Below are 7,491 nucleotides of genomic sequence, written 5' to 3'. Positions count from 1 at the left end.
CCATAAAAGTACGATTGCTGTGTCAAGGGATATTTATCAATTTATTATCCTGGCATCATTTGTTACTAAATATTGCCAAACCCCCTCCAGAGAGGTGTTAGCATTTTACATAGCATTGTCTGCACACCCCCCCCCCGTGCGTGCACACACTCACGCAAGTGTACACACACTTTGGCAATTTCTTTTTAAAGAAAAAAACGCAATTGCTTTCTGTGTAAAGATCTGTGTTCGGCAGTCTTGCTCTATTCATTTACTACCTTCCATTATAAGAGGCTCTCGGCAACCATGCTGTCTGTGAGTCAGGGCGGTTCTACCTTTTCCTTACCAGTCCGTCTTTATTAGTGTATGCAGCTGCCTAGTCAGCCACTTTGATCCAGTCTGCCAGCCACATTGTGCAGACCGCATGTGCTCATTAATAGTTTAATGAGAAACTGAAAGCTTACAGAATACTACAAAGAATAATACAACAAATAACAAAACCTTAGATTCCTGCTATCCAGACCTATCAACATGTTTTGTATTTACTCTAACTACTTTTTATTGTATTTAAATTTTTGCTATAGGGTGTGTGCACTTGCCCGAGAGAGAGAGAGAGAGAGAGAGAGAGATAGAGAGAGTGAGAGAGAACGAAAGTGAGAAATCAACCCCCAGGAAAGATGGCCACGCTGCAATCCCTTCTCCTCCATTCTTCTTCCCAAATTTTGGGTATGGACACATGCACCCCATGTATTTTTCTAGCCACTGGGTCCAGGACTCAAGCCACATAGTCTGCCTTGTGAGATCCAGCCACCTTAACCACTACACCATTAGTTGACTCATATAGCCACTTTTTATAGACAACAAAATTTACCCACATTGCTGAAGTTCTCTTTAACTTTTAATAGTCCTCCCCATTTCCCATGAGTTTGGGATGTAGTCTTCTTTCCATTAAATTTGTATACTTTCACGCACACTTTTTATGTCCACATACACTATGTAGTAGTTCACATAGTGGTTTTATAAAATTGTACCAGGCCAGCCCTGTAGTACAGCGGAGAAGTACTACGTACAGTGAGGTGGCTCTACATGGCCAACTATGAATCTCAGCCCCAACAGCTTGAAAAATAGGCTGGGGACCTGTGCGTGCATGCCCAAGATCCTGAACAGATGAAGAAATGGAGAAGGGATTGCAGCATGTCCATGTCCCATTGAGCAGTTCTCTCTCTCTTTCTCTCTCTCCCTCATGTGTTCACACATGCACACCTGCTGCCAAAAAGGAAAAAGAAAACAAAAGAAAAAGAGACCACTTTGTCATCTATAAAAGCAAATCATCACCCATTAAAGTTCTGTCATGAGATTGCAGCAATTGACTCACACCTTCAGGCTCCACTTCTAATTCTAGTTCTCACCACATCCACAGTTATTTCCTCCACTAAAGTCTTGAAGCCTTCAAAACCACCCATGATGATTGGAATCAACTTTTTCCAAATTTCTGTTAATGTTGATATCATGACCTCCTGAATGGAGGTCCTAAATGACAAATGTTTTTAATGGCATCTAGAATGGTGAATCGTTTCCAGAAGGTTTTCAATTTACTTTATCCAGTATGGCACCAACAGCCTTATGAAATGTATTTCTTAAATAATAAGACTTGAAAGTCACAATAACTCTCTCATCCATAGGTTCCAGAATGGGCACTGCCAGCGAGAAGGAAAACAACATGAATCTCCTTGTACATCTCCAGCCGAGCTCTTGAGTGGCCAAGTGCATTGTCAGGAGCAGTCATATTTTAAAAGGAATCCCTTTTTTTCTGAGCAGTAGGTCTCAATAATGAGCTTAAGGGACCAGCAGTTAGCATAATGGCTATGTCGCTGGACTCCCATGTAATCAATCGCGGTTCGTGTCACGGACCCAGTGGCTTAAAACTCATGCCGGGCGTGTGTGTGTGTGTGTGCCCAAGATCCTGAGAGGAGAACGGAGGAGAAAGGATTACGTTGTGACCATCCCCCCTGGGGGGTGATTTCTCGCTTTCTGTCTCTCTGTTTCTCTCTGTCTGTCTGGCAAGCGCACGCACCCTATAGCAAAAACATCTCCAAAAAATAAAAATAAAGACAATAATGAGCTTAAAATATTCAGTAAACCACACTGTAAACAGATGCGGGGTCATCCAGCCTTTGCTCTTCGATTTATAGAGCATAGGCAGAGTAGATTTAGCATAATTCTTAAGGGCCTAGGATTTCTGGGACGGTGAGTGAGCATTGACTACAACTTAAAGTTGCCAGATGCATTAGGCCCTAATAAGAGAGTCGACCTGTGCCTTAAAGCTTTGAAGCCAGGCATTGACTTCTGCTCTCTAGCTATGAAAGTCCTAGATGGCGTCTTCTTCCAATATAAAGATGTTTCATCTACACTGAAAATTTGTTGTTTAGTGCAGCCATCTTTAGCAATTATCTTAGCTATGGGGTCGTCAGGAGGGCCATGGCATGTTTTTCTGTTTTGTATACACTAGTGCATTGTGACTTCCCTGACAACCTCGTAGACCTTCAGGTTACTTGCTCTAGCTTCCACATTAGTACTTGTTGCTTCACCTCGCACTTTTATATCATGGAGATGCCTTCTTTCCTGAAATCTCACAAACCCACCTCTCCTAGCTTCGAACTTTTCTGCTGCAGCTTCCTCAGCACTCTCAGTCTTCACAGACCTGAAGAGAGTTGTGGCCTGGCTTTGGCTTAAGAGAGTGTTGTGGCTGATTTTATCCTCTATCCATATCTCTAAGACTTTCTCTATAGCAGCAATGAGGCTATTTCACATTTCCCCCCCATGTGTTTACTGGACTAACACTGTCAATTTCCTTCAAGAACTTTGCCTTAGCCTTCACACCTTGGCTAATTGTATGGTGCAAGAGACCTAGTTTTGTCCTTATCTCAGTTTTCTACATTGCTTTCCTCAGTAAGCTTAATCACTTGTACCTTTATTTGCTTATTTTTTTTATATTTAATCACTGTACATCTCCACAGCATACAAAATGAATCCTCCCAACATGAATACACCAAACATCAGTCCAGTCAAAGATATCACCATACACACTAACATCAATAGATAAATTTTCATTTTTGTGTCTGTTTTGCTTTTGTTTAATTTAAAGTAAGAGACATGTGATTATTCCTACAAAGAGTCTCTTGTAGGGTTATTAGTTGGCCTAATGTCAATATTGTTGTGTCTCAGAGAATAGTGGAGGCCTGAGAAAAGGGAGAGAGATGGGGAAATGGCTGTTTGGTGGAGCGGTCAGAACATATACAGCACTTATAAATTCAGTTTCCTGGGAACCAGCAGTTAGCGTAATGGCTATGTCGCTGGACTCCCACGTAGTCGACTGCAGTTCACATCCCGGACCCGGTGGCTTAAAACTCACGCCGGGCGCGTGTGCGTGCATGCCCAAGATCCCAAGAGGAGAATGGAGGAGAAGGGATTGGGGTGTGACCATCCCCTTTGGGGGGTGATTTCTCGTTTTCTGTCTCTATGTCTCTCTCTGTCTGTCTGGCGAGCGCACGCGCCCTATAGCGAAAACCTCTCCAAAATAAATAAATAAATAAATTCAGTTTCCCATCTTGCATGGGCACAGTTTGTGATGTTCCAACACATTTATACTAGTAAACATTAAAGATCACTGGTCACAGATCACCATAATATGATTATATGATATAATTATAATGACCAGCTCAGTGGCTGGACTGAGAAGCTCCAAAGCACTTCTCAAAGTCAAACTTACACCACAAACAGGTCATGGTTACTGTTTAGTGGAGTCTGACCTACTACAGCTTTCTGAATCCTGGTGAAACCATTACACCTGTGAAGTATACTCAGCAAATTTATCAGACACACCAAAAACTGCAACACCTGAAGCTGTCATTGGTCAACAGGAAGGGCCCAGTTCTTTGCCACAAGAATGCCTGAATGCCAACGCACAACCAACACTGCAGTGGTTGAATGAATTGGGCTACAAAATTTTACCTCATCCACTATATCCACCTGAGCTCTCACCAGCCATGTCCCGGTGCACATGTCACTTCCTCAGGGCTTTTCTCTACCCATTCTCCTCCTAGACTCCATCCAGTAATGGTTACCTTTTTTTTTTTTTTGAGAGAGAGAGATTTTTGCAACAGAGTGTGTGTACTTACGAGAGAGACAGAGAGAGAGACAGAGAGACAGAAACCAAGAAAGCATCCCCGAGGGAGGAAGGCCATGTTGCAATCCCTTCTCCATTCTCCGTTCGGAATTTTGGGCACACACACATGCACCTGGAGTGAGTTTTAAGCCACTGGGTCCGGGACTTGAACCGTGTTCGACTACATGGGAGTTCAGTGACGTAACCATTATGCCATCTGGTGGTCCCAGTTACCACGTCTTTAAGGATCCTGGCAACTTTTTGCAGGGAGAAACGCTTCCACAACCAGCAGGATGGAGATGATACTTTCCAAGAGTCTGTCTAATTCCAAAGCATGAATTTTTATGCTACAGAAATAAACACACTTATTCACACTGGCAAAAATGTGTTGACTGTAATGCTTCCTATTTTGATTAATAAAGATGTGTTTGAGCCTAGTTATAATGAGCTACAATTCACCAGCCAAAGTTACAATTGCTTTTGCAGCAACCTAAAATGAATGTAGAGTGCTCGGTATATCACTCTGTTCCATCCGGACTTGAAATTCCTTTTTGTCACGTGATGCAAGCTTATCAATCTGCCTTTTCTCTCTGATACATTTTAAGGTTTTCGTCTTTATCTTTAATGTTCTGTACTTTTATCACAATATGTTTGAGGAGGGTTTTGTTTTTGAACTTTAGCACTTGGTGAGCTCTGAAATACGAGGACTTGCATCTCAATTCAAATCTAGAACGTTTTCAACTGTTACCTCCTAAACTATTTAAGCTCTCATACTCACTATTCTTTCCATCTGGGAATCTTATTAGATCTTGGAGAAGGGTCTCAATGAATCACTACCCATGTCTTTTAAATCCCATTTCGTAGTCCCATCTCTTTGTCTCTCTGTCTTGTGCTTTGAGGACGGTTTCCTGTTGTATTTCCCTGCTGTGGGTTAAATTGTGACTCCAAAAACTGACGTGTGGAAGTCCTAAGCCCCGGAAGCCCGGAGAGCGGCCCCGTCAGACTCCTTTCAGCAGACTGGAGTGACAACTCCTTCGGCTGGGAAGAAGTGAGTTACTGTGTTATAAGGTGGCCCATGTGTGGACTCTTAAGAAATGAATGTGGCCTCCAGTGGACAGCCAGCCAGAGCCAGCATATCCGGTCTCACAGCCACAAAGTCAGTCCTGCTAACTGAATGCACTTGAAAGAGGACCCTGAGCATCCACCTGAGACCACAGCCCTGTCTGCAGCCCATGCTCCTAACCCAGAGAAATGGTGGGACAGTAGACGTGTGATGGGTTTTTTTTTGGGTGGGAGAGGAGAGATTTTTACTATAGGGTATGTGCACTCACCAGAGAGACAGAGAGATAGAAAGTGGGAAATTAATTCCCAGGGGGGATAGCCACGCCACAATCCCTTCTCCTCTTGGGATTTTGGGCACGCACACAAATGGACCCAGCACGAGTTTCAAGACACTGCGTCTGTAACTCAAACCACAGTTGGCCATGTGGGAGTCCAGAGCTTTAACCACTACACCACCTGCTGACCCTATGTGATGTGTGTTGTTTTAAGCTGCTAAATCTGAGGCAGGCAGGGATGAGGGATGGGATGTGTCCAAGGACCAGGCACAGTTTGCTCTGGTGGCTTTTGTGTGCACAAAGGACAGGCAGGTGAGGCGCCTAGGGCTTGGGCCAGTTTCCGCAGCCCTTGTAAGCCTGCAGGGGCTTGGCCTCCCTACTGCATGTGGTTTTAAGCAGGAGAGCAGGATGCACTTGCATTTGCCAAGGTCTCTACTGCTAGAGCAAGGAGGCTGTTGGTGCTGACTTTGATGTCTGGGGCCGGGTCAGCTGAGAAGGTCGAACCGATGGTCCAGGGAGAGATGGGGAGAGAGAGAAAGCTAAGATGCAGGGAGTCAGCTAAGTAGCCAGAGAGAAGGTAGGAAAGAGCCCCTGACCTCAAAGCAGGGCGACCAGAGAAACAAGGCCTGCATGTGCACAGAGCCCTTTCCGAACCAAAGAGGGGCCTCCGATCTATGTTGAAGTAGACTTTACTTACTGTCTGCTCATCCAAAGTAAGCAAAGCAAGTGACCAGGCAGGAAACGAGGTGGTCATGATGGCACCTCCCCACACACATGCACACAGACGTGTCTGAGTCCCCAGGCGGTTCCTGATGGACGGGCTGGTCAACTGGCCGGCCTTGCCCCTTCCAGGCTCTGAGTCTGGGCACACTGGTTTCCAACCAGGTCAGGGCCCTGCCAATCCTCCCCTGTACCCGAGTGAGTGGAATTAAGCTCTTCAACACAGGACTGTGTTCTTCAGGAGCACCTCCCAGGTCTGCCCTCCTATTCAGACCATGGCATAAATCTCTGCAGGGACCAGGCTCCCCTCGGGCTGTGTTCCCAGCTTTCCATCCCCTTATACTGCGTTGGGGCTGCTGGGTGTGTGATGACCTCCGAAGGATGAGCACGCCCTGCTCCCTAACCTCTGTGAGTGAGATCGCTATGGCAAAAAGGACTTTGCAGGTACGATTTAGTTGCCAACCTTGAGATGGAGAAATGACCCCGAATTTTCCTGCTCAGCCCTAAATGTGGTCACATGTACCTTGTGAGAGGGTGACCTGAAAGACAGAAGAGAGGAAGCAGAGAGAAGCTGGGAGATACCACACTGCCGGCTTCCTAGACGGAGGCCCCGCGCTCAGGACACACACACTTTCGTCTCCACTTGGCCTCTGCTGCCCCCTTGATTCCGAACCCCTCCCTGTCTAAGTTCTCAGAGGCTCACAGGCTCCTTCTCAGGGCACAGAAGAGACCCTAACTATGTTTACGTGTAATTTTACATTTTCATTCTTAAAGAGGGCCCCCAATTGATCAAAGCCCAGGCTCCAGCAAAGGGAATTAGATCCTGAGGGACACTTGCTATGATGGGCTGAACTCTAAGTAGGACCTGATGCCCTGCTCCTGGCATATGTGCCCTGCAGGGTGATCCAGCCTCTGAATGCGATGGACCGTCCCCTCCATGATAGTGACGCTATATGGCCCCAGTGACTCTAAGGGAGGGAAACTCTCTTCAGTGGTCCTGACCCAGTCACGTGAGCTCTTTAAATCTGGATCCAGACGCTGAAGACAGGAAGTTAGAAATCCAAGGTATGGACAGGAGTCATTGAAGGCCGCAGCCTCTGGGAGCTCCTGGTGACGGCCAGCAAGGAGCCAGGACCTCTGTTCTGTAGCCATGAGGAGCTGAACTTGGCCAGTGACCTTAATAAATCTGGAAGTGGGTTCTTGCTCGAAGTCTCCAAATAGGTGCAGCAGACAGGGCTACACGCTGGCAACTGGCTGCTGCCGACGGCTGCTCGATTCGTGGGCACTGGC

The sequence above is a fragment of the Tupaia chinensis genome, unplaced genomic scaffold (genome assembly GCF_000334495.1).
Source record: "Tupaia chinensis unplaced genomic scaffold, TupChi_1.0 Scaffold144326_1, whole genome shotgun sequence".
Classification (NCBI taxonomy): Eukaryota; Metazoa; Chordata; class Mammalia; order Scandentia; family Tupaiidae; genus Tupaia; species Tupaia belangeri.
The sequence above is the reverse complement of the archived record's forward strand: the minus strand, read 5'-3'. Positions refer to the sequence as shown.